Genomic DNA, 9,259 nt, shown 5'->3' with positions numbered 1-9,259 from the left:
GCTACCCACGCTGGGAGGAGCCCTCAGACCCCCCTTCTGTAAGGGTAAAAACTCTGAATCAGACTCCACAACTCTTCAAGTTGAATGATGCTACCCATGCTGGGAGGAGCCCTCAAACCCCCCTTTTCTGTAAGGGTAAAAACTTTGAATCAGACTCCACAACTCTTCAAGTTGAATGATGCTACCCACGTTGGGAGGAGCCCCCAGACCCCTCTCCTGTAAGGGTAAAAATTCTGAATCAGGATCTACAACTCATTTTGTTGAATGATGCTACCCACGCTGGGATGAGCCCCCAAACCCTCCTCCTGTAAGGGTAAAAATTCTGAATCAGGCTCCACAACAGTCAATGTGCAGGTCAATCGGTGCTTGATGGAGCAATGCAAGATCTTCTGTTGGATGTGCATAGAAGTAGAAATAGAAAGGAGAGAGAGAGTGAGAGAGTTGATGTTCATGGCCTCCTCTAGGGGAGATTTCTTTCTCAGATAATCTTGCAGTGCAGAGACTGGGTCTTAAATAATCATCTTCGGAGCACTTAAGTCTTTACAACCACTCTTTTTCAAGAATCGTCATTTTTTTTTGCACCAATGGAGGAGAGGGTACTTAAGTCTTTGCAATCGCATCAAACTCCAATGCTAATTAATGCTGACAAACATGGGGATACGAGACGCACATGCTTACATACGTGGTGCTCTTTGGCACCCCCGAACATGAGATGTAGCTAACTGCCCTGTTCGGGGGGGGGGGAACATATAACCTGCTTCGCATATCAAGATACTTTCAGTAATAAATTCACTATATTTTTCAAAATCTAATGAATATCTGCTTGACTAAGCTATCCTTCGCCCCAGCTCTTTCTATACAACCAGCACTAGCGGCTTCTTCTTCTTCTTCTTCTTCCTCCACATTTTTATTTATTGTTTTCAAATGGGTAGCTTTCACAACACAAATGGAAGTTTCAAGCCATTAGATGCAGAGAAATTCCGAGAACAAGCACGACAGATTGTGGATTTTATTGCAAACTATTACAAGGAGATTGAGAGCTATCCTGTGTGTAGCCAAGTTGAGCCTGGCTACCTCCGCAGACTCTTGTCGGCGTCCTTGGAGGCCATACTTCATGATGTTAGGCAACATATCATCCCCGGCTTAACACATTGGCAGAGTCCTAACTTTTTTGCCTACTTCCAAGCCAATGCTAGCATTGTTGGGCAACTGGGAGAGATGCTTTGCAGTGGCTTTAACGTCGTTGGTTTCAATTGGATCTCTTCATCGGCCGCCATCGAGCTCAAATCGCTTGTCATGGATTGGATGGCTGACATCCTTAAGCTCCCCTCACCATTTGTATTCACTTATAGCAATAACGGTGAACGCAAGGTTGGTGCTGGTGGTGATAGCGGTGGCGGTGTTATGCTTGGCAGCACATGTGAGGCAATAGTGTGTACTCTAGTGTGTACAAAGTCTTGAGCAGTATAGCTTATGAGAACATAACCAAACTTGTTGTGTATGGCTCTGATCAAACACACTCGTGCTTGCAAAAGGCATGCAAGATAGCAGGGATCGACCCCAAACATTACAGCCAATTGCCACATCTGCTGCCACCTGCTTTGCGCTCTCGCCAAATGTCGGTCACACAGCAATGGCTGGTGATGTGGCTACTGGTTTGATCCCACTATTCCTATGTGCCACTGTGGGCATGACAGGTGTCGATGACATCGACCCACTCGAAGCACTAGGACAAGTGGCAAGAGAGTACAAAGTCTGGCTCCATGTTGATGCAGCCTATGCGGGTAGTGCTTGCATATGCCCAGAGTTCAAACACTACCTAGATGGGGGTGGAGCATGCACACTCGCTAAGCATGAAACCACACAAATGGCTTCTTAGCAACATGGATTGTTGCTGCCTATGGGTCAAACACACTTCTCACTTGGTGAGTGCCTTGTCCACAAGTCCTGCTTACCTGGCCAACCCGGCGAGCACGAGCCTAATGGTTATCGACTACAAAGACTGGCAGATTGCACTGAGCCGACGGTTTTGCGCCATCAAGTTGTGGCTTGTGATCCAAAGCCATGGCCTAAGTAACCTTAGGGAGCATATAAGGAGGCATGTTAGGCTTGCTAAGCTCTTTGAAAGGCTGGTTAGTATGGATGAGAGTTTTGAGGCATAGAAGGTTTGCGTTGGTGTGCTTTAGGCTGAAACCAAGAGGAGGGGATGGCAATGGCTTTGAGCTGAACTGCAAGCTGCTTGAGGCAATCAATGCTACAAGGAAGGTCTATATGACACATACAGTTGTAGATGAGATGTATGTGTTGCGCTTTGTTGTTGGTTCTGCATTAATAGAGGAAAGTGAAGCAGGTTATATGTCCCCCCCTCGGAAGACGGTCGTTAGCTACATCTCGTGTTGGGGGTCCCAATAAGCACCACGTATGTAAGCATGTGAGGCTCGTATCCCCATGTTTGTCATCATCAGTTAGCGTCGGAGTCCGATGCGGTTGCAAAGACTTAAGTACCCCTTTCCTCCATGGGTGCCATAAAAATGATGATTCTAGAAAAGGAGTGGTTGCAAAGACTTAAGTACCTCGAAGATGGTTATTTAAGACTGCAAGATTATCCGAGAAAGGAATCCTTTTTGAAGAAGGCCATGAACATCAACTCTCTCTCTCTCTCTCTCTCTCTCTCTCTCTCTCTCTCTCTCTCTTCCTGCCTTTGTGCACATTCGGCAGACGATCCTATACACTGCTCCATCAAGCACCGACTGACCTGTGCACTGACTGTAGCATGGTTCAACTTGATGAGTTGTAGAGCCTCATTCAGAGTTTTTGTCCTTACAGAAGGGGGTCCGGGCGCTACCCCTGGCGCGGGTCCCGCTGCGCAGTCAGCAGGTGGGGGGTCTACTGTTGATTTTTTTTTTTTTTGGGGGGGGGGGGGGGGGCTTGTATAAATTCTTTCTTTTTTCCCCTCTTTTAAATGTCAAAAAAGATTAATCAAGTGTTTTGTTTGATCGTGGCGCTCATATGTTTCCTTCAGTTGTTTCTTGCTCGAGGTTTTTGTAACACTCTTTTTCACGATTTTCTGTTTTTTTTTGCTACGCGATTTTCGTAAATCGCTACTCGATTTAACGATTTTCTTTTTTTTCGCTATGTGATTTTCGTAAATCGCTACTCGATTTAGCGATTTGCCATTTTTTTCGCTACTCGATTTTGCGATTTGCCATTTTTTTTTTTTTGCGCTACACGATTTTCGTAAATTGCGATGCCGAACACCGCCCCCTTAAGCATGATCTTTGTTGTGATCAGGCTGTAGTCGTCAGCCATCCCGATGGCAGTCTTGAGGTCCGTGATGGGGAATCTAGAGAGGAACATGCCATTCCTGATGCCTGTGTTGAGTCACGTCAAGGTAGCCTGGAAGGCATAGCCCTGATCGGAAGTATTGTCGACGTAGGGGATAGACAGATTGTACTTTGAAAGACTCTGTTGTAGGTGTACTGAAAGAAGATTCTGTTATAGGTATCCCTCAAAGGCGGAGGAGGGGCCGCCGCAGTCGGTTGCCCGCTGGATGAGGGCAACATTCTGACCACTGCTAGCAGAAAGAGGATGACGATCACCATCGGATTGCCAGCTCTTTGCCTCCCTTAATTTCTTCTCTAGAGAGAGAGAGAGAATGAGTTTTACAGTGTTTCATGGAGAAGGAAGAAGAAGAAGATGACGACGAAAAGTTCAAACAGAAAAAAAGAGAGAGTATTTCAAGTTCGTTTCGTTGTTTAGACTTTGAAGAGTCAACATCATCCTCGACTTTCTGGATGGAGAACATTTTTGTCCTTTTTTTGAACCGTTGTTTCCCTTTTTTGAATGAAGAACATTTTTGTCATTTTCTCGAACCGTCGTTTCATGACAAAAATAGCAAGAAAGGGTACTTAGTCTTGGCAACCGCACCGGACTTCGATGCTAAGTGATGCCAACACACACGAGAATATGAGCCCCATGTGCTTACATATGTGATGCTCATTTAGACCCCCAAACACGCATTGTGACATTCAATGCATCTTCGGGGGAGAACACACACCACCCTCTTAGAGGAAAGGCATGTTCATGGTGCCTGGAGTGTCATACAACAGCAGGCCAATGTACTATTGGCCAGAGATGCAGCCAGTGTTGTTTAGGCATGTTGTCACATGGAAAATGCCTTCCATGTCTAATCATAGTAACAAACTTTTTAAACAGAAATTTCTCGATTTTCAAAAACTTGTGAGAATTGAAAATTTTTCATAAATCTTACATTTTTTCTGCAAAATCTTGGCAATAAAAAATAAATTAAAAATATAAAATGTATTTTTTATAAGAAAATATTAATAAAAATTATTTAAAAATAAAAGTACATGTTTTTTCATGATAAATAGCCCTTTAAAACATAAATAACACATTTAAATCATGGTATTTATGTTTTTTCCATAAATCTCGTGATATTTTGAAAATCTCATGAGAAATTGCCGTTTTTAACTTTCAGGCAATTTCTCACTATATTATCTAAGATTTTCATAAATCTGGCGATATTTGTCACTATGCTTCTAATAAATAAGTGGTTAATATCCACCTGCCAGGTCTGTAGCTTTTAGAGTTTGTCCCTAAAGCATACTTTGCTTTTCTTATTTGCACCAAAGTTCCCTTGGTAATGCAAATCAGGTGGTTTGAGATTATGGAACTTGACCTTTGGATTCTACTGTGGGTCAATGTACGATTGCTGTTATATCATAAGTTTGTCATGCCATCTTTGTAAAAGTAAATAGAGCTTCTGTGCAGAGAAGGGGGGCACTCCGACCAAGGAAGGTCAAAAATCAGAAACAAATGATGTTAGTGGTAGATTTTGTTCACTTAATGGGACAATTTAAATGTGCTCATTTTTTTTATTAATCAAGAAATGCTCCATGATTCTGGTTCAATTCAATTGTGTTGTAAAAGATTTTGATGCATTGCAAGCCAATGTTTTTTTAGTAGTATTAGAAACCTGTCTAAATCCCAAAATAACACAATCAAAAGCATGGTTTTCACTAAATAAGCTATAAAGATCAAATATGTTTTTGCTCAATAATCATTGTTGTAAATTTTGGACATTCCTTGTCCCCCTTCTCTTTGGAAGGGCAATGTATTAAGTATTCACATGTATTGCACTAATAATCTCAAACTTTTTTTTTTGAAAGGACAAACTGGGGTTAGGCGGACCCCGCTTACCACATGGGTTGGTGGTTAATAATCTCACACTTTGCCTATAAATATCTGAGAAACTATGCCACAATCCCTTAGGAGGCATTGGTTTCAGAGCCTTTCTTTTGAAATGGCCCCATTTTCATATAAAAGGGGTTGTTTCCTATCAAAGCAGAAACGATTGTCCCCATGAAAGTTTTGGCTCCTACTTCCTTGTACAAGGACAATTGCTTTAACCGCAGGTGGGATGAACAATTACAACCGTGATAATTCAAGTTGTGATTGTTGTTGACAAGGTCAATCTTGTGACCAACTTTCATAAGATTCAAGGCAAGAACATGAAGTAACACAGGCCACAAAAATCACATAAAGCAAGTAACAATTTTCGGCTATATTGAGCCTGCGTCCATGATGCCAAACACTCATATTTCCACTCTCATTTTATGAAGAATAAATACACCAGAAGTGATAAATATGGGTTTAAAATACAAAATTCAATATATATATATATATATATATATATATATATATATATATATATATATATATATATATATATATATATATATATATATAGGTTATCAAATACCCAAACAGTCTGAAAAAAGAAATGAAGATATACCTCAAATGGAGTTTTTTCATCCAACAATGATTTCTTCTGATTTCTCCTAAAACTTCTTGTGGCTATATCTCTCAATCTTAATCTCTCAATGGTACCAAAGAACTGTAGTTATATTGAGAAATGTCATTTTTTCCTCAATCGCTCCTATTAATAGGTTTTCCTTCATATGTAACTACATTTTAAGAAGAGGTTAGTTATAAGTGACTTTTAGGTTATCGCGCTTTGGCTTATCCAATCCAGGTTCATTCAATTAATGAATTTTAACATTTACTATTTACTAGAATCGTGAGTGTTGTGGGATATCCATATTAAGGTTGAACCTCTAAATAAGAGAGAATTTCAATAAGTTCTTTCCTAAAAACAATATTTAAAAAAAAGAATTCTTTCAAAGTTCAATATCCCATATAGGCCTTTTAAGAATAAAAGTTACTGTCAAACCCGTAGCCTATGTAGTTAACCATTAAATATCCAAAATACTAATTGGATCTTATAAAACATTTTCATAAAAATCTAACAAAAAATTTTAAAGTATAATTTTAATAAAAGACATTCCAATGTCAGACACATTTAAATGTGCTTAGTTCTAAGAATAATTTAAATAGGTATTTAAGAATATCAGCAAACATTTGCGAACCTTCTCGGAGAGTATTTAGTTAAAGAAGGTTTGTAGGTTATATTCATAAAGTTCGTATTGTATTTGCAGATGTCTAATCAACATGTGAATATCGGGACATTCACATCAAATATTTATGAATGTCATAAAAATTTATAGAACTCCTTGAAGAGTATTTACTTAAAGTGGTTCATAAGTTATATTCGCGAAGATCGTATTGTATTTGTAAACATCATACTATATTTCCGAAAGTTTCATCATAGTGCAAAAATCAAGAACAATCACAGTAGGTATTTGTGAATGTTACACACATTAACAAAACTCCTTAAGAAGTATTTACTTAAGTGAGGTTCAGAGGTAATATTCGCAAAGGTCATACCATATTTGTGAGTATTGTATTGTATTTGTGGAATCTTTATTTATTGAAAGGTTGAAGACTTCCTACAACATAACTATTAGGGGTGCCAACGAGTCAGGTTTGGTTCAGACCTAGTTGAAACCACACCTGGACCCAATATCATGGACCTGGGTCTAATCGGATCTACCATAAGAGATACCCTACTCGAACCCAATAAGAAGTATATGAACCAGACTTACACCATACCTCATAAAATAATATTTTTTATCATTTTTGCATTGAAAAATTATAGGTCTTAATCGAAACTTGGGTCGGGGCTAAGTCTGGTATAAAATTTCACAAACTATACCTGAATCTATATATTAATCGGACCACTTGGGTCCTCTTATTTATCACCATACCTGCACCCTATAGGGACTTGGTTTGGGTAGGGTTCAGGTGAACCTGACTGGTAGACACCCTTAGTGTATATATATCGTGCGAACATATCCTAAAAAACTCTTAGTTGGGTTTTCCCATGTGTGAAGGGCAAAAACATCCTAAAAAAAGTTAGATATCATCGATTTTAAATATGCAAAAGATTTTGTCAAATTGTTAGGTATTTATGAAAGCACGGGTCTTCTTTGCATGTGTAAAGGGCAAAAATATCCTAAAAAAATGGACGTCAACTATTTTAAATATGCAAAAGATTTTATCAAATTGTTAGGTATTTGTGAAAGCCCACCAAATTGCAAGGACAGTAAGATCATTTTTGGTGTAAAAAATCTCTTATTATTTAAAGATAGAACATAATGTTCTATGCATTCTTTTTATATATAACACATAAACTACATAATATATTTTATCTATATGATGAACTCACTGGAGCCGAGTCCAACTGAACACCATGCACTTGTTTAAACTAAATGAGCAGCTATCATAAACGAATTCATGAGAGTCCAGCCAAGCCAAATCACAAAACTACTCGGTTGGTTTACCAGTGTCATTTTAGGTCCCTCTTATTCCTTTCTCCTTTACGCTTTATTTTCTTTTTTTAAATATATAGTATAACTGACATGCATGCTTTCAGGGTTTTTGTTTTTAAAATCCAAGAACTGTCACAGGGACACTCCAACCTGCCCGGTGTCCTGTCCTCTTTGTATACTATAGAGATTTACACAAAAATGGTGTCCCATGCACCGTTAGCTGCATCCTTGTGACATATAATTATTGCCTAATAAACCCCAGGTGAGTGTCCTAACCTTCAAATAACCACCACCAAACAAGACATGATTCTAGTGAGAATCAATTCTGGGCAAAACGGGATTAAACCATCTTCCCAAGAAACACCCTAACCACCTGGGCAACCCAAGTGGGTTAATGTTTCAATTTTCTGTCGTGACTTTTTTTATGAAAAACTTGTGTTTTACCAATAATTAAATTTTTTATCTTGTTAATATTTGATAAAAGCACGACATCATGATATTTTACATCGGAGGTATTTGTGACAGGCTTGTAAACAAAAAACTGCTGAAATTACTGCTGTCTAAGGACACGCTTGCGCAGATATACGCAAACAAGGTTGGTGAATTAAAAGCTATTTATTCCAGAAAATTTTGTTCCCGACAGAAAAAATGGTTGCCATTATTGAATTAGAAAGGAGGACGCTCCTAATCATAATTGCTCATTTATGACCTGTGAAAGAAAACAGACTCAACAGAGCTTGTGAATTTGATGCAAATTTGAAATCAACAGTTCACAAAAAGGAGAGAGAGAGAGAGAGCTTTTCCCAGAACATGAATGACACAATACCAAACTCCAAGGAACAGGTTATAAGTTCAAAAGTCACATAAAACGACACAGGAAACAGGACAAGCAGTATTTTCAATGGTCTCATCTATTATTAGCCTACCCAACCTAATTAACCTTCACATATTAGCCAAAGCATCATTCACACAATCAAATTCAAAAAATCGATTGTCATCTCTTATCCACCCTCCGATCCAACAAAAAACAACCATTACAAATAAAAGCAATGCATCATCCACATGCTTCACACTGAATAATTTCTTTCCATTTCAAATTTTAACAAGTCTACACATCAACAACATATTCATACAGATATTCCACAAAACTCACAGTTTTGTCTGTAGTGTCTGATTTATCTTCCAACTAAACAAAACAAACAAAGACATATACCAACAACCCCATGCATGAACACCAATCCTAGACCTCCCTACAGCCCGCTCTGATCCAACAAAACAATATATACCAATTAAGGCAGGGCATTCTTTCAAGCAGATTAACACTTTGTATAATGGGTTTTTTCTTATTGTTTAAACTACAAAAATTTTACAAAACCTCAATCGACAATCCATCTCATAAATACATAATATGAACACCAATTTCAACACTTTTTTTTCTACATCTTGTTGGATCAAAGGGGAGGGTTTTTCATCAGACTTGACTCTAGTTGGGACCCCAGCAACTGAGA

General features: G+C 38.7%; 1 pseudogene; it reads left to right on the top strand.

Moving 5' to 3' along the window:
- The first annotated feature begins 924 nt into the window (after positions 1–924).
- LOC149844510 (phenylacetaldehyde synthase-like) lies at positions 925–4,154 on the top strand (annotated as a pseudogene).
- Positions 4,155–9,259: the final 5,105 nt, after the last annotated feature.

Source organism: Nuphar pumila, chromosome 2, assembly GCF_984573655.1.
Source record: "Nuphar pumila chromosome 2, dmNupPumi1.hap1.1, whole genome shotgun sequence".
NCBI lineage: Eukaryota > Viridiplantae > Streptophyta > Magnoliopsida > Nymphaeales > Nymphaeaceae > Nuphar > Nuphar pumila.
The sequence above is the reverse complement of the archived record's forward strand: the minus strand, read 5'-3'. Positions and strand labels throughout refer to the sequence as shown.